At 42.1% G+C, this 18,863-nt stretch overlaps 1 protein-coding gene across 8 annotated transcripts in view; it reads right to left on the reverse strand.

Moving 5' to 3' along the window:
- Positions 1-18,863, reverse strand: part of FRMD4B (FERM domain containing 4B) — a 364,340-nt gene that overhangs the window by 143,274 nt on the left and 202,203 nt on the right. For 2 of the 8 annotated variants that reach the window (XM_035276091.3, XM_008982004.5), the window contains exon 1: positions 6,471-6,530. The exons of the other annotated variants lie outside the window; for them this stretch is intronic. The gene's annotated coding sequence lies outside the window, so the exon portion shown is untranslated. Of the gene's footprint in view, positions 1-6,470; positions 6,531-18,863 lie in introns of those variants that run through there. 8 annotated transcript variants of the gene reach the window in all.

The following is an 18,863-nucleotide window of genomic DNA, read 5'->3' on the forward strand; positions in this document are numbered from 1 at the left end:
ATTGCACCACTGCACTCCAGCCTGGGTGACAGAGAAAGACCCTTTTCCAAAAAAAGAAAAAAACCCGCCTTTATTCATTGATGTGTTTAAGGTCTCTCTGGGTATGGTGGCATGCACCTATACTCCCAGCTACTCAAGAGGCTGAGGTGGGAGGATCGCTTGAGGCAGGAGTTCAAGGCTGTAGTGAGCCATGATCACGCCTGTGAATAGCCACTGCACCCAAGACTGTAGGCAACACAGACCTCATCTCTTAAAATAAAAATGGAAAGTCTTCATTTTGGAAACTTCCTCCTCCACTTTTAGTATATCCCCACCATAGTTAAGAACAGTTAGGATACATACTTAAGAACAGTTTGATATATAAATTTCCAATTATATTTAGTTTTTTCTTATTCAGAATTGCAATACTGAAAAAATCTGTAAAATACTTAAACAGTGCATAGAATGCCAAGATACTCCTTAATTAACTCATGTTCCAAACCATTTTATCTGCAGAAATCACTGTCCTGTTAGTTTGAGAAGAATCCTCACAGACCACTTGCATAGGTATTTTCACATATATATTTACATATTAAAAATTTTCATATTTTACTTTAGTATATATTATTATATTGAATATGTTGTTTTGCAAATGAAGTACTCTTAATATTTCTGTGTGAGTATAACCTTCCAGAAATTTGATATATATGTGTGTATATATGTGTGTATCCATGTATGTGTGTGTGTATATATACATATATTTTTTTGTTGTTGCTTTTTTTTTCAGTTCAAGTAGGACTATGCTTCACTTGCTGTTTTGCCTCTTGCTTTTTAAGTTCAGTATTTCTTAGTGATCTTTCCGGTATCAGCACACAGAGATGGACCTCATTCTTTTTAAAGACTCTATACTATTCTCTATAATCATTGTGTGGATACATGATAATTGAACAAGAGAAACAGGTTCTTTCCAATCTTTTGATATCACAAGCAATGTCACCATGAACTTTGCCATCTAGCTTTGTCCATGGATGTGGAAGTAACCTAGCAAGGTTACTTTTGAAAAGCAGGGGCAGCATTTTGTCTCTAAGCCGTTGTACAAAACTGTAAGACCTGGAAACTCAGATACATATAATCCTAATTGAAAAAGAAAATAGCCTCCATTACTGAATACCAACAACCTATATTCAGCATTGCATGAGGTGTTTTCTATATATTATCTCTGAGCAGCACAGTTACCTTCTGGGATTAGTATTATTATCCCCATTTAACAGATAAACAAATTGAGGCTCAGACTGGAATAAGTAACATGTTTTCAATGTGAAAACACTAATTATTGAATGCATATTTTTGAATGAACTCTGCTCTAAGAGTCTAAAAACTATGAAGATGTGGTCTACAGGAACCACTGAGGTAGCGCTAAGAGGTAAGTGAGTAAGCTTGTCTTTGTCCCATGGCCACAGCCTATTTCCTTAATTCTGCAAAGTCAAGGTCAAATATACACTGTAGGTGGCCAGGGGAAAGGGAATAAATCTTTATTAGTTCTAGGCACTGAGCTGGGCACTTTACATGTAGTCTCTCAGTAAAGCTCTACAAAAATGTACAACATGGCAACATCCCCATTTTATAGACAGGAAATTGAAGTACAGAGTTTATGGTAATTTACTCAAAGTTACCTGGGCAAGAAAACAGCCAAGACAAGATTTGAATTAATGTCTAACTAAAAAAAGAAAAAAGTCACCTTTTTTTCTACTTTTCTATACCAGAGGAGAAAATAATTAAGAGAGAACTAAATAAATGTGTCAGTTTAAATCACTTTACTTCTTTAGTAAAACAACCTTCGAAAGCCAATACTGGGTGTATGCCCTACAGAAAGATATAATAAAATAATGCTCAAAAGATAAGACAGTATGAATCCATTAAGGAATATGTCATAACTCATAAAATATTTAAAGTTACTCATTGTCCCATAATCCAAATAAGTTTATTTACTGATTTAAAAAATCAGGCTGGGCATGTTGGCTCACACTGGTAATCTCAGTACTTTGGGAAGCCAAGGCTGGTGGATCGCGTGAGGTCAGGAGTTAGAGACCAGCCTGGCTAACATGGTGAAACCCTGTCTCTACTAAAAATACAAAAAAAATTAGCCAGGCATGGTGGCAGGTGCCTGTAATCCCAGCTACTTGGGAGGCTGAGGCAGCAGAATCCCTTGAACCTGGGAGGCGATGTTGCAATGAGCCGAGATCTTGCCACTGCACTCCAGACTGGGCGACAAGAGCAAAATTCCATCTAAAAAAGAAAATCATCCTTTTTCCCTTTCCATTTTGCTTTGGACCTCCCTCATATTAGTCAATATTCCTTTTATCAACACATAATTTTATTCTAGACTATTCAACTGTAGATATCTTTCTGATGTGTCTAACCATTTCATGACAAATGTGGGCATTATGCCCAGGGTTTACTTGGTCGTGCCCCTTTGGCGTCAGTTGACTGGGCAAGGGATAGACACCTGACTCAAACTGGGCCAATCAGAACCTCAGCCCAGGGAATCTGGAATTGGATCCGAGAGTATAAAAACTTGCTTGTTTATGGGCAGCATTGTTTGTGTGTGTATGGAGAAAGGGAAAGCCATCTGCAGAAAGAATGAGGAAGACAAGTAGCTAGAAGGAGGCAAGAGAGCTGGGTGTGGTGGCTCGTGCCTGTAATCCCAGCACTTTGAGAGGCCAAGGCAGGAGGATCACTTGAGGTTAGAAGTTCAAGACTGGCCTGGCCAACATTCAACCTTGTCTCTACTAAAAAAATATGAAAAGTAGCTGGGTGTGGTGGTATGTGTCTGTAATCCCAGCTACTTGGGAGGCTGAGGCAGGAGAATTGCTTGAACCTAGGAGGCGGAGGTTGCAGTGAGCCAAGATCATGTCACTGTGCTCCAGCCTGGGTGACAGAGCAAGAGTCCATCTCAAAAAAAAAAAAAAAAAAAAAAAAAAAAGAGAGGAGGCAAGAGAAATCATGTGGCCTAAGAAGAAAAGCTTAAGAGAGTTGTCAGGGTTCCTAATATATTTTCCAGTCACTTAGAGCCCTTTTCACTGATCTGAGTGAATATTTGTCCTTAAGTTTCATGAAACACCCTGTATTCCTTTAAAAAATTCACTTTTTTCCCTCTCTTAAGCTAAGAGAGAGGATTCTGCTTCTTTTACTTATTTATTTTTGAGACAGAGTGTCACTCTGTAACGCAGGCTGGAATGCAGTGGCATGAACATGGCTCACTGCAGCCTTGACCTCCTGGGCTCAAGTGATCCTCCTGCCTCCAACTCTTGAATAGCTAGGACTATGGGTACATGCCATCATGCCTGGCTAATTTTATATTTCTGTAGAGACGGGATCTCAGTATGTTGCTCAGGCTGGTTTGGAATTCTTGGGCTCAAGCAACCTGCCTGCCTTGGACTTCCAAAGTGTTGGGATTACATATGTGAGCCATAGTGTCCAGCTGGATTCTGCTTTTTGCAACTAAAAGCATTTTCGTAAGACACCACAGGTTTCTATGCCAAAACCAAAGCAAAAGGGTTCCAAAGCATAGACTCTCCAAATGATGTCATTAATATGAGAAAGTAATCTACTCATAATCACTGAGGTTCCCATAGATGACAACACAACAATCAAGAGAGGCTGATATCTGGGGAGGGGCGTGTGATGAACGACTACACAGGGCAGGCTGGAGAGGGGAGAGCAGATGAAATGGAGAGAAAAACACCACAGTGACATGTCTGCGCAGCACACGTGGTGTTCAGTATTCGCTAAGTTCTTTCCCCTGTGGAGAGCAGATGAAATGGAAAGAAAAACACCACAGTGACATGTCTGCTCAGCACACATGGTGTTCAGTATTCACTAAGTTCTTTCCCCTGCAGAAAGACAGCTCTGCTGGTAGGTCAGGGGGCTGATTTGATGGTCGCTAGCAACAGAAAAGCCTGCCCTTGTAACTTATTTAAATTGGATGTTGAAAAGTGATGGATGCATTTTGTTTATCACAACAGTGCTTATGAATAAATATTAGTTGATAATATTAGAAATCAGGTAATGTCACATAATTAAAAACCAGATGACAGCTTCTTTTGACAAATGGTAAGACCTGGAAATTCTGGGCTCAGTTTCCTCCATGCAACATTTGGCCAGGGCAGGGCAGAGTATTTCCCTATTTGAATGAGGTTTGTGGTCTCTGGTTCACCCAAATGTATGTATGACCTGCCAGACTCTTGGGAGTGAGTCTTGACATCTGAGTGACCAAACCCTGATTTAAGTGGTGCCAGAGAAGAGACACAACCAACACAAACAGAAATTCTGCGGTGCACCAGACAAAGTACTAGACATTTAATACTCATTAATGTATAGAATTTAAACCTTTACGCTAACTTATCAAGGGGGCATCCCCATTTTAACCACCAGGAAATTAAGGCCTGAGAAGTGATGTAAGTTGCAAAGGAGTTCTAATGCAGTTATACTCTGGATCAAAATTGTAGTTTCTCTCTTACTAGGTGTGTTACCTTGGGGAAGTTACTTGAACTTTCTGAAGCTTATAAGAAATATCCTGAGGGCATTCAATCTGAAACTCTGAGAATGAAATCAGCCACTTCTGAGGCTCACAATTATTGTAATCCATATTTGATTGAAAACTGACAGGTACACTTTTATGTAATCTATATGTTCTCCCCACCTCCTTTTTTTTTTTTTTGAGACAGAGTCTCGCTCTGTTGTCCAGGCTGGAGTGAAGTGGCATGATCTCTGCTCACTGCAACTTCTGCCTCACAGGTTCAAGCTATTCTTCCGCCTCAGTCTCTCAAGTTGCTGGGAGTACAGGTAGGTGCCACCACGTCTGGCTAATTTTTATATTATTAGTAAAGACAAGGTTTCACCATATTGGCCAGGCTGGTCTCAAACTCCTAACCTCATGATCCACCCGCCTTGACCTCCCAAAGTGCCGGGATTACAGGCATGAGACACCACGCCAGGCCTGTATTTTACTATTTTTTTAAAAAAATGCATTTTTAATGGGAGGAATATTACTGACTCATTTTAAAGAGGATAAATAATAGGTAAGGTTAAAAAGTCTCTTAACAAGCACATGGCAGAAGAATTCTCCAGAGTTGCTGCGGGGGAAATAAAGAAAGAGAAGGAACCACTGGTTTCTGAGAGTCTTCTCTGTGCCTGGCACCAAGCGAGGCACTTTAATTATGCCTACTAATACCACTCTTGGCACTTTCTATATTCTAGGTATTGCACTAAGCACTTTACATAATCAACTCTCATGATGCTTACATGAGGTGGGTACTCTTAGCACTCCAACTGATGCTAGAGAGGTAATAAATAACAAGATTCATAAATGGCAGAATCAGACCCAAATCCAAAGCCCAAAGCGCTCAACCACTTAGCAATACAGATGGTACTACACACACTGCAAAGCGACGAATGGTGAGAAAGCTTCCCACGCAGTCCATTTTCAATGGACCAGATGAGTGGGTAGAAAAATGAAAACAAAGAATCATGAAGCAGGCCTGAAAACTCATTTCACTTCCAGAAAAAAATGATTTGAACAGAAGTAGTTAGAACTGCAGAATTCATAAATAGAAAGCATCTTAGAAGGTATCTATCAACCACTGCTTATCTGAAACATGGAGAAACTAAGAAACTGATGGGCCCAAAGCCACACAGCTAGTTAATGCCAGACCTGGGCTTGACACTCAGAACTCTGACTCCCAAGCCAGAGCATAAGTGAAGTGCACAAGGTTACTCATATAATAAATACCATCTTATGCAAATGAACTTTTTCCCCAACAGGTCAATTAAAAAATTTGTTAAATTATAACAACAGGCAGAAAAAAACAAAACCCTAACTGGGCATTTTAAATTTATCTTAAAATCTGACCTGAGCCAGGTGTGTTGGCTCACGCTTACAATCTCAGCACTTTGGAAGGCTGAGGCGGGAACATCCTTTGAGCCCAGGAGTTTGAGGCCCACCTGGCCAACATAGTGAGATCCCATCTCTACAAAAAAATTAAAAAGTTAGCTGGGCATTGTGGTGTGTGCCTGTAGTCCCAGCTACTTGGGAGGCTGAGGCAGGAGGATCACTCGAGCCCAGCAGCAGTTCAAGACCAGCCTGGGCAATACAGCAAGACCCTGTCTCTAAAACCAAAAAAAAAAAAAAAAACAGGAGTTATAGATGAAGGGAGCTGTATGTGGAGCACAATGATTATATTTACAAATACAGGATCATTTCTGAACCCCCAGAGACTATCAGAATAGTTTCCGAATTGGCCCTACCTAGTGGCGGCTAATACCAGCAACGCTTCATATGAAATAAAAAACGTATTTTTTAAAAAACGATCTCTTTGGAAAACTTCTCTTCACATCCACCCTGAGTTGATCCCATTCCCACCACCTTCCCCCCTCACTGAACCCCAGGAATTTGAAAGCAAAAATTACAGGTGTTGGATTAAAACTCCCACCTCGGTCTGCAGCTGGCCTGTGTTTGCTCCCCAGCTGATAAGAGTCAGTCCTCAGAGTGCAAGTGCTGATTACTGGTGAAAAGAATTCATCCATCTGGTCAGTGGTTAAATGAGGAAGATCAGAAGGGAAGTGAGAATTGGCTATAGGCCAGATGTCTGGTTTTAAGGAGGGTCCCGATGTGACAGCCCATACTGGGGTTCAAGTCTATATAAGAACACACTCCCCGACCCTGGCCCCCAATCCCACTGCCTGGTTTAGGAGATGAGAGAGGAGAGCGGGTTGGTAAGAAACCAAAAGGCAAGTCAAGACAGACCCATATGGAGCCATTCATAATAACCGGGGTCAGCTTAAAATGCAACAGGAAGTAAATACAAAAAAAGACCAAAATCCCAGCCTACTTTGGTTGTGCTTTAGTTGTTCTTCAGAACAGAAGCACATGAAATTGGTAAGAAAGCAGCAAGCTTTTAAAATTTTTTTCTTCTCTTTCTCTCATTCCTTTTGACCTTTTTGAAAGCTTAGTGAGAAAGGGCCTGCTTCATAAAAATGCCTCCTCAGGGTTTTCTGTGCAGTCACCATCTAGAGTGAACTCTGCCATCTGGAAGGGTGAAAACCCAGCTATCTAACCAGGTTCTGCACTTCCGGCTGAGCCCTACAATGGTTCAAAACTGTTCAAGAACTTGATTGCTTCATTCACCACTGTCTCCGCAGGGCCTAGAATGGTGTCTGGTATATGGTGAGAATATGGTATATAAATATCTGCTGAGTTAAGAAAGTCTTAACTTTCCAGAACCCAGACACAGCTAACACTGACATAAATACATTCACAAGTGATTTTTTTGTTTTCCACACAGGGTCTTACTCTGTCACCCAGGCTGAAGTGAGACCAGCCTCGTGGCACGACCACGACTCACTGCAGCCTCAACGTCCCCAACTCAAGTGATCTTCCCACTTCGGCCTCCCAAATAGCTGGGACTATAGGCATGTGCCATCACACCTTGCTAATTTTTTTGTACAGATGGGGATCTCACTATGTTGCCTAGGCTGGTCTTCAACCCCTGGGCTTAAGCAGTTCTCCTGCCTTGGCGTGACCCATTGCACCAGGCTCACAAATGATTTAAACGGACAGCACAATCCAAAGGGAGGATGTTCCAGGCAACTCCCAAGCCTTGGCCCAGAAAAACTCACACATTAAAAAAAAAACCTTTCCACCCAAAGAACAAGGTATGTTATTAAACTCCTCATCAGATGAGATATTCAGGAGGAACTGGAGAGCGGGAGAAGGATGTATCTAGGACATTCTTACTTTGGGATCTATTGAGTGGATGGAGTTTTATATTTCACCCAAATGATGTCAACCCTAGCTGAACAGGGCCCCTTTATATCATCTCTGGGTGTTGACTGAATATGAGCTATTGACACTCCCGTTCAGAGAATGGCCTAGACTGACACAGATGTCTCCAAACAGTCAGCTGTGATTTTCCTTCAAGTTCTTTTAAGACAGTGCCTACCCTCCCAACATGCAATCACTGGAGACTTCTTTCTTAAATGTCAATAAACGATTCTCCTAGCTTCTGCCAAACACTTACTGCATGCCACATAAGTATGGATTGCTTCACATGTGCAGTTCACTTCTTTCACGATGTTAACAACCCTACCAGGGAGAGTCATTGTTTAGATTCCCCCCTCCTTTTTTTTTTTGACACAGGGTCTTGCTCTGTCACTCAGCCTAGAGTGCAGTGGCACAAACATGACTCACTGCAGCCTCTACTTCTGGGACCACAGGCATGTGCCTGGCAAATTTTTATCTATTTTTTGTAGAGAAGGGGTCTTACTATATTGCCCAGGCTGGTCTTGAACTCCTGGACTCAAGCAATTTTCTCATGTTGGCCTCTCAACGTGCTGGGGTTACGGGCATAAGCCACTCTGTTTAGATTTCATAGATGACCAAACTGAAGTGTAGAGAGGTTAAGGGGTGCCACAGTGAAAAAGTTGGATAGAATCTCAGGACCCATCAGTTATACCAAAGTAGGGCTCTTGCAGGTCTTGCAGGTTCACTGGAAGTGGAGAAGGAGAAAGATAATAAGAGAGGAAGAAAAGCAGGCAGAGTGAAAGAAGCAAATGAGGAAAGAAAAGTGAATGAGGGAAGAGGGGAGGAATGATAAAGAGGAGGAGAATTCAGTTTGCCAAAGCTTAAATTGAGTAATTAAGTAATTTGCCTTAAGAGAAATGCTAAAAAAACCAAAAAATAACAACAACAGCTGCCGACTATGTGCCTGATAGCTATCCCAAATACTTTCATTTATATACAAGGCCTTTTATGGCTGGCACGGTGGCTCACACCTGTAATCCCAGCACTTTGGGAGGCTGAGGTGGGCACGTCACCTGAGGTCAGGAATTTGAGACCAGCCTGGCCAACATGGCGAAATCCCTTCTCTATGTCTTTTAAATAAATTTTTATAAAAACACTGTAAGGTAGATCCCATTACCAGCTTCATTTTATGAATGAGAAGATTGAGGCTCAGAAAGGTACATGGCTGACCCACCCTACAAGGTCATAGGGCCAGGAAGAGGCAGAGTAGGATGTAAACCCAGGTGTTCTGACTCCAGAATCCATGCTCTCAAGTGCTACAATACTTCTGTACAAAGTATTTCCTATCCATACATCCTACATATTAAATCACATGTAGCTTAGGCACTTAACATATCATCTTCATTGCAAAGCCTAACACACTGCTCTGAAGAGCTTGATCTAGACTTGGCTGGTTCAGGTCATTGTCTCGAGGCAAGGCCAGAAGAGGAGCAAGGTTTTTCAATCACCATCCATTGGCTACTTCTGGCCCCACACTGATGAAATATGGGCAGCTGCTAAAAACGGTGTCTATGTTTGCTATCGATCTTCCTTGGGCAGCCAGGTTGGAATTAATCTCCACCTGTTGGCCTGCTTCCATGGCTCTGTCAGGCTTATGTGAACATTCAGAATACAATATGATATTTGTCAGTTATGTGGCCTCCTGGACCTGACTCCATATTAATCTGGGATTAAGATGTAGCTTAGCACGCAGGTAATTAATTCAGTGTGGAAAAGCTCTGGATTATGTGTTCATTCATTCACTCAATCAATATGTGCTGAGCACTCTCTAAGTACAAAGCGCTGTTCTTGGTACTATTATATACCAGCCGATAAGACTGAAAGAGCACTATCTCTGGAGCTTGCCCTACAGTTCTCAACCTCAACACTGTTGGTATTTGCAGCCAGGTAACTTATCGTGGAGCATAGTCCTGGGCACTATAGGGTGCTAAGCAGCATCCCTGTCCTCTACACTAGATGTCAGTAGATCCTCCCCCATATGCCACCACACCTTGCCAAATGTCTGCTGGGGCACAAAATCATCTCTTTTGAGAACAACTGCTTTAGAGATGAGAAGTAAAGAAACTGTTAACAATTAAACAAATAAGGTATTTTCAGATAATAAAGGCTCTGAAGTAGATATACTAGCAATGGAATTGAGTTCTAACCCACTTCTCTTTACCCAGGAAGCACAAGAAATGAGGAAATTGATGGAGAAGGTCAGGTGTAGTGGTTCCCTCTTGTAATCCTAATGCTTTGGAAGGCTGAGGTGGGAGGACTGCTTGAGTGTAGGAGTTTGAGATCAACAGAGTGAGACACTGTCTCTACAAAAATTAGCCAGGCGTATACCTGTAGTTCTATCTATTTGAGATGCTAAGGCAGGAGGATCACTTGAACTCAGGCCTTTTGAGCCATGACTGTCCCACTGCACTCCAGCCTGGGCTACAGTGAGGCACTGTCTCAAAAAAAAAAAAAAAAAGAAAAAAAGAAAAAAATGGATGGTGAGAACTTATATTGGACCACTGCTCTTGGTCAAGTGGCTCCAAGGAGAGACTGGAGGACTGATAGTGTTTTCTGAACATTTAACTGCATGCTCCTTTCTGCCTGGCAGAGATTGGGAGAAAGTAAACAAGAAATGCTGGTCAGTCAGTGGACAGCCATTGCTGCAGCTCCAGTGCCAACCTGGCAGGCAATTCCAGCCAGCTTTGGGCAGACATTCCCTGGAGAGGGCATTCTCATAAATGACAATCCCTTATCAGAGTCTAGCCTGATCTCATAAGTCTGGTAAAAAGAAAAGCCCGGTTTTAAAGGAAGAAAGAAAAAGAAGGAAACAAAGTAACCTATAAAGCCTGGAGCTGAAGGCCATCAGCAGACACCAGCCTGGTGTCAATGAGACGTGTACAGGATTGAGTCAGGAGGTTTGAGTCTGTGTCCCAGCCATGCCATTTATCTAAGAGAACAGCATGGTATCTCTCTAAATCTCAGTTTCTGCCCCTATGAAATGCGAAGGATAAAAATCAGTCTATTTAGCTTTGCCTCTTATATTAAGGGAGGTTGAACTTATTATAAACTAAACCTTAGAAGCACAGATGATAATCGTATCATCAGTAATACACTATTGAGCATAGGTTAGGTGTTAGGGTCCGTGCTAAGTGCTTGACATGTATTACCAGTTTACCCTTACCCTAGTGCTGTGAGTACTACTTTAGTGGAAATAATGTCTAAGCTCTTGAATACTATCCTGTTCTCCAGAAATGGTTATCTAAAGTTGCTTAGGTGCTTATTTTTCCCAGGAAAAAAGTTTTCCTAGATTATTATTATTTGAGACAAGGTCTCTCTGTATCACCCATGCTGGAGTACAGTGGTACGACCATAGCTCACTGTAGCTTCAGCCTCCTGGGCTTAAGCAATCCTCCCACCTCAGCCTCCCAAGTAGATGGAACTACAGGTATACACCATCACACCTGGCTAATTACATTTTTTTTTTTTTTGTAGAGACAGGGTCTCCCTGTGTTGCCTAGGCTAGTCTTGAACTCTTGGGCTCAAGCGATTCTCCTGCCTCAGCCTCCCAAAGTGCTGGGATTATAGGCATGAGCCATCATGCACAGCCTCTTCTGCATTATTAAGACACCAAGCTGTCAAATTTAAGTTAAAAATCAATCCACCAGTTAAACCCTGGAGAGACCCAAAAACCTAATAGCTGGGGATTCATTCAATCTGATTTTCCCAGTGATAATCAACAGACTAACTTACAACCACCATTTTAAGCTGTTCAGATGTCCAAAGCTGGGGAAAGAAAGTGGTAAAGTCTAACACTTAACTGATTGTGACCAGATCATGTCTTGGGTCAGGATACCTTTTCTTTTACGTACATAAAGTGCAAGTTAATATGTGTTGATGGCTTTATTTATGTCATGCATGTTTACATACATTTTCTCCATTGAGCTCTCAAACCTACCCTGTGAAGCAGATAGTTTCCACAATCTGAGATTCCATGAGGTTGAGACTAACTTGCCTGAGGTCCCACAGTTCACATGGGGCCGGGCCAGCTCAAAAAGATGCTCAACAAACAACATGAGAGGGAAAAAATCAGGGCATATATCTACATGGAAGAAACTGCAGTGAAAAGCAAGATTCTCTTTATATTCTGACTGTGCTTCTCCAATTAGAAACTCATATTAAGCATCAAGAAGAGAATGTCTAACATTTATTTTCAGAAAAACATGCAGGATATTTCTGCTGTTCCTCTCCAGAAAGAAACAGCCTCTCTGCTTAAAACCACTTGTTAGGCTGTATTTTTAGACATCATGGTACAGTATCAATGAGTCAAAAAAAAAAAAAAAAAAGGGAGGGCACAGATACTGTAAACAGGAAAAGTCACAAAAATGGAATGAAGAAAAGCTGAGAGCACAGTCTGTGGGTTGGGGGTGAGGGGATTTTCATTTTCATCTGCAGTTCAGGTTAACCAGAAATGAAAGTTCTCCTGTAGCCTTGTAGAAAATGGAAATTTTGGCTTCAGTGATTATGCAAGTAGCAGACACCCTGTGGTTTGGAAACTTTTTGCTTTGCCAACTGTCAGTTTTCTCCTTTCCCATGAAAAACAACCTGTAGGAAGGAGTGAAAAAGTACTGCGTCTTTCAAAAACTTAAAAGTCTCAAGTGTAACGTGTGTGAAGAGATATTGAAAATGAACTGCACTACTTGTAATTTAGATATTCTAGATACTGTCTATTCACAGTATAATACATTTAGAAATCTTGGGCTCAATAGAAACCACCCATAAAGCAAACAAATCACATACATCCTCTGAGAACCTAAGAATTAGCAACATTAATCAATTTTACACTAATTTTGGAGCACATGCTTACTGTCAGGGTTTTCATGTTTCCATTTTTCATCAAGCCTGTTAGAATGTCTCTGATTTATGCTTTTCCAAGTTTCTTTATTCTTTGTGACTCATGTATAGGTGGAGGCTGAAATAAGTCCTTCTTAGGGAGTTTATAATTAAAACAAATGGATTGTATTAGGTTTAGAGTCGTAGCATATCTCTGATTTGTTGGTAGAAACATCATATTTGGGTAAGGGTTTTAAAAAGGAGTCACCAAATTGTAAAAACAGAAAAGTCAAACTCATTTTGGACATATAGAAAAATTCTTAATCTTAACATCCAGGACTTGTTTCACTGTCACAGAAGAAATATTTCCTCTCAACTTAGAGGCTTCTAATATTTAGTCAAGAAATTTCCTTGTCACCTAATGCAGGCTATGTTTTCAAAGGGGATTCAGACTCTTTTTGAAGCCAATGTGGGATTCAAAGATTAAAACAAAACAAAAGTGGAAGCCACAGGTCAGGATAACACAGAAATATGAAAAAAGACTCAAAAATGTATTCCTTGGCAAGCACCAGGCAACACAAGTGAGAGGAAAGAATCCTTTGAGAGAGAAATGGTGGTGGAGAGCTGGCTCTTGGCCCCTCATGAAAGCCCACTGTCCCAATTTCAAGCTGGTTGTAAGGTACAACAAGTTTTAAAGTACATAAACTTACAATGAAATAAATTGCATTAAAAGCAAAGGTAACACAACTCTTCACTTTCCAACTGTTTTACTACATTTACTATGATCTTTGCTCTTGTGGTTATGGAATCTGCATGGAAGTAACACCATTTAATGCTATGCGACCGCTCTTCTTTTCCCAAATCAGTAAGTCAGTCAAGGTGAGAATATTTACACCACAGAAAATGGCAAGTGCTACAAATTAGTGCCCTTCTTTTCCAGAGCTGGTTGTGTCAGATGTGTTCACACTGGAGTGACTCCATCTTGCATGGGACCTGGGTAAAATAAGGCTGAGACCTACGGGACACATTCCCAGGAGGTTAGGCATTCTTAGTCACAGGATGAGATAGGAGGTCAGCAGGGCTGGTATCACAAGATACAGGTATAAAGACTCAGGTGATAAAATAGGATGCAGCAAAGAAGCCAGCCAAAACCCACCAAAACCAAGATGGTGATGAAAATGACTTCTGGTGGTCCTCACTGCTCATTATACGCTAATTATAATGTATTAGCATGCTTTAAGATACTCCCACCAGTGCCACGACAGTTTACAAATGCCATGGCTACATCCAGAAGTTAACCTATGTAAACTAAAAAGGGGAGGAACCCTCAGTTCTGGGAACTGCCTGCCCCTTTCCTAGAAAATTCGTAAATAATCCACCCCTTGTTTAGCATATGATCAAGAAATAATCATAAATAGCCATCTATCAGCCCTCGGTACTGCTCTGCCTATGGAGTAGCCATTCTTTTGTTTCTTTACTTCTCTAATAAACTTGCTTTCACTTTCTATGAACTCATCCTAAGTTCTTTCTTGCTAGAGATCTCAGAACCTTTCCTTGAGATGTGGATCAGGACCACGTTACGATAACAGCTGAGAAACACTTACCAGCATACCAGTGGAGAAAGTGATGGTCTGACCACTCAGGATGTGGAAGCCATTGAGAGACCACATGGTAAAGATGAGGGAAGAGAGGCTTCAGATTTAGAGACTTGTGTTTGAAGTCTGGCTTACTTAACTTTAGTAGAACTTACTATTTTAAATCTCTAAAATAGATTTACTAATACCTACCAGGGTTGTGCACAGAACATGGTGAACAGAGGCCAACATAAAGGTGACTGTTATAATTTATTTATTTTTATTTTTATTTTTTGAGACAGACTCTCACTCTGTTACCCAGGCTGGAGTGCAGTGGCACAATCTCGTCTCACTGCAACCTCTGCCTCCCAGGTATAAGCAATTCTCATACCTCAGCCTCCCTATAGTAGCTGGGACTACAGGCATGCATCACCATGCCCAGCTAATTTTTGTATTTTTAGAAGAGACGGGATTTCCCCATATTGGCCAGGCTGGTCTCAAACTCCCAACCTCAGGTGATCTGCCTACCTCCGCCTCCCAAAGTGCTGGGATTTGTTATAATTTATTATTAGGTACTGGCCTTAATACCTGGCTGACGAAATAATCTGTACCACAAACCCCTGTGACACAAGTTTCCCTGTGTAACAAATCTTCACATGTATCCCCCCGAACTTAAAAGTTAAAAAAGTTTATTATTATAATTCAAGAAATCTGCAGCGTGTAGCTCACTGATGAAAGTCTCCTGAGTTTGGATGGCAACTCTCATATCGATGCCTCTGTGTCATTTGCCTTTCCAGCTCTTTTGCCACTGGAACGTAAGCTCTACAAATGCAGAGATTTGTTTCATTTCCTGGCATTTTCCTAACCCCTAATACAGTGCCTAGCTCATCATGGGGCTCAATAAATATTTGTGGAATGAACAAATGAGTCAATTTTCCTTCACTTCCATTTGCTCTACTTCTGAGGTTTCTACCCATTTGTACTTTGTAGGTCCCAATGGCAGCTGAGTGACTCCTTTGTCTTTAAAAAAAAAAATTGTATAAATTCAAGGTATACAACATTATGTTTTCTTTTGCCCCGCCCCCCCCCCCTTTTTTTTGTTTTTGAGATGGAGTTTCGCTGTTGTTACCCAGACTGGAGTGCAATGGGGCGATCCCGGCTCACTGCAACCTCTGCCTCCTGGGTTCAAGCAATTCTCCTGCTTCAGCCTCCCGAGTAGCTGGGACTACAGGCGTGCGCCACAATGCCCAGCTAATTTTTGTATTTTTAGTAGAGACGGGGTTTCACCTTGTTGACCAGGATGGTCTCAATCTCTTGACCTCGTAATCCACCCGCCTCAGCCTCCCAAAGTGCTGGGATTATAGGCGTGAGCCACTGCACCCGGCCCCGCTTTTGTTTTTTGAGATGGAGTCTTGCTCTGCCACCAAGACTGGAGTGCAATGGTGTGATCTTGGCTCACTGCAACCTCCACCTCCCAGGTTTGAGCGATTCTCCTGCCTCAGCCTCCTAAGTAGCTGGGATTATAGATGCACACAACCACACCTGGCTAATTTTTGTATTTTTAGTAGAGATGGGGTTTCACCATTCTGGTCAGACTGGTCTCGAACTCCTGACCTTGTGATCCATCTGCCTTGGCCTCCCAAAGTCCTGGGATTACAGGCATGAGCCACTGCACCCAGCTGCCTCTTTTATATATATATGTATATGTACACACACACACACACACACGCACACACACACGTGGAGAGAGAGAGAGAGAGAGAGAGAGAGAGAGAGAGAGTTTCACTATGTTGCCCAGGCTGGTTTTGAATTCCTGGGCTCAAGTGATTCTCCTCCCTCAGCCTCCCAAAGTGCAGGGATTATGGAATTATAGGTGTGAGTCACCATACCCGGCCTCTTTTGCCCCTTAATTGCTAGATGCCTCTCAGTAGTATTGCTGCTATCTTTCTGGAATCTTTTCCCTGCTGAAGGAGGCTGCCATGACCTTAAAGCACCGGTGGAAGACGTTTCTAGCTTTTTCATTCACAAGCAGATTTGAGCACATGTCATTATGCTCTGTCGGCAAGTTTCTCCCACTTCTGTTTCTGCTCTATTCTAATCTCAGTTTCGTTCTGCCTCCATCAGAAGGGACGTGTCTTGTGAGAGGAAATCTCACCCAACACTTGAGTTCGTATCCAGGGAACCAAATATTTTCCCCAGTGTCCCTGTCTCAAAGCTGTTTCTTAGACTTGCTCTTGAACAGTATTTCTGAAGGGTGGGGAAGGTGGAGTGGTGTCATTAAAAAGTGTTGGTGCTTCTGGTAAAAGTGTCCTGAACAGGGAATTATGCAAACTCATTGAAGGGTCATGAAATTCCAGAATTTAAAATTTTAATCACTCTTGCCTTTAGGTAAGGGATAATACTGTTCAGCCCCTCGGTGCAGGGCAGTGGTTGGGAGCAGCCCCCAGGGAGTCACACAGGTATGATGATACTGATCCTGGCTTGCCCTTTAACTAGCTGGTGACTTTAGGTGAGCCATGTCTCCTCTCTGAGTAGCTGCTGTAAAATGGAGATAATTTTGCCTAGTGTACTGTTAGTATTCCAAATTATTAATTTTTTTTTTTTTTTAGATGAAGTCTCACTCTGTCACCCAGGCTCGAGTGCAATGGCATGATCTTGGCTCACTGCAAACTCTGCCTCCCAGGTTCAGGCAATTCTCCTGCCTCCGCCTCCTGAGTAGCTGGGATTACAGGTGTGTGCCACCAATTTTTGTATTTTTAGTAGAGATGAGGTTTCACCATGTATGTCAGGCTTGTCATGAACTCCTGACCTTGTGATCCACCTGCTTCGGCCTCCCAAAGTGCTGGGATTGCAGGCGTGAGCCACTGCACCCGGCATATTACTTTTTAAAGTATGGTGTATTATTTAAGAAGTGTGAGGGTCAAGAGCACAGACTTGGACTTAAGCCCCAGCTCTGCTCTATACTACCTGTGTGGCCTTATACAGGTTACCTCACTTCTCTTGACCCTTGGTTTTCTTGTCTGAAAATGGAGATACTAACAGCACACTCACTTCCCAGGGCTGGGCGGCTCACGTGAGATAAGGTATATAAAATGCTTAGCAGAGTACATACTCCAGAAATGGTATATTAATAATTATTGATAATGTCATCATACTTTTCACTAATAAAAATCAAGCAATTGATACAGAGTCCTTCATGGTGAATGCTCTCAAATGCCATGTTCAGGTGTTAGGCAGGTGGTGAGCAGGTTCCACTCTGTCCCCAGACCTTGCAGAAGAGAAGGGGGCAGGCAGGTCTGGCCACATACAAACCTGGTCTGAATGTCCCATCATCACCTCACCTCTCTGGGGTGTCTTAAATTTTCAAAGTGCTTTCAGCTCTAAATTTCCTCTTTTGAACTTTACAAGGGGTCTTGATGTGCCAGAAATGTTATACCCCCATTTTACAGATGAGATCACTGAGGCCCAAAGAAGTAGCTATTCAGAGAGAGCACATGGCTTGCCTGAAGTCACTGGCTAGTTAAAGGGAGACCAAGATCAAGTATCATACCTGTATGACTCCCCAGGGACTTCTTCCTCTCTTGTGGTCACAGACGTAAATGAGACAAGACTCCAGACGGCAGTTCCTTTCTTGATTTATTTTGAGACAGGGGTCTCACTCCATCACCCAGGCTGGAGGGTGGTGGTGTGATCATGGCTCACTGCAGCCTTGAACTCCTGGGCTAAAATGATCTTCCCACTTCAGCTTCCCAAGTAGCCAGCTGAGTAGTACCACCACGCCTGGCTAACTTCAACCTTCGTTTTTTTTTTTTTTTTTTTTAGCGACGGGGTCTTAAAATGTTGCCCAGGCTGGTCTCAAACTCCTGGGCTCCAACAATCCTCCCACCTTGGCCTCCTAAAGTGCTGGGATTACAGGCATTATCCACCGTGCCCAGCCAGGAGCTCCTTTTTTCTATTGCCCTAAACCATCTCCTGGTCCTCAACAAGAACATTCACCAAAAAGCAGAGTTAAAAAATACCAAACTAAAATACAAGCCATTTCCCGTATGCAATGCTTCATCTTGTGCCTTTTATAGTGGGAAGGCTTCCATCACATTAAACCAGAACTGTAAACTGAATGCAGCTCTCCCAACCTAGGGATGCTTTTGGGAATTTGCAGTGCTCCATCATTATGGTCTTGGCTGCCTCGATGGTTCAGTCTGCCAGTCCCTGAAGGCTTTTATTAGACTGTAGACAATGACAAAAATGCACACGTTTTAAAAAGTTGGAGAATTCTGCAACAGTCCTGGAGATAAAAGCTCTGGTTTTTCTGGCTTGTGAACTATTCCCACTACTGTCAGAGTCCTAGAGGCTTTAATGCACTGGAGCAAGCAAGACTTTCATCAAAGAGAAATGATTTACTTAAACAAGAAAAGGGAATCCCATGGTGCAGACAGGAATGGAAGGTGGAGAAAAAGATATGGACCTGGAAAAGTGAAATGAGCCAGATCATCCCCAGATTTCCATAAATATTTTGGCTGAGGATTATAAATACTTGTAGAACTTTCAGTGTGTTCTATTATAATGTCTTTGTGTTACAGACAATTTGAGTTCTGCTTAGTTGCTACAGAAATTCATAGGCACCTCTTCTGCACACA

The sequence above is a fragment of the Callithrix jacchus genome, chromosome 15 (assembly GCF_049354715.1).
Source record: "Callithrix jacchus isolate 240 chromosome 15, calJac240_pri, whole genome shotgun sequence".
Lineage (NCBI taxonomy): Eukaryota > Metazoa > Chordata > Mammalia > Primates > Cebidae > Callithrix > Callithrix jacchus.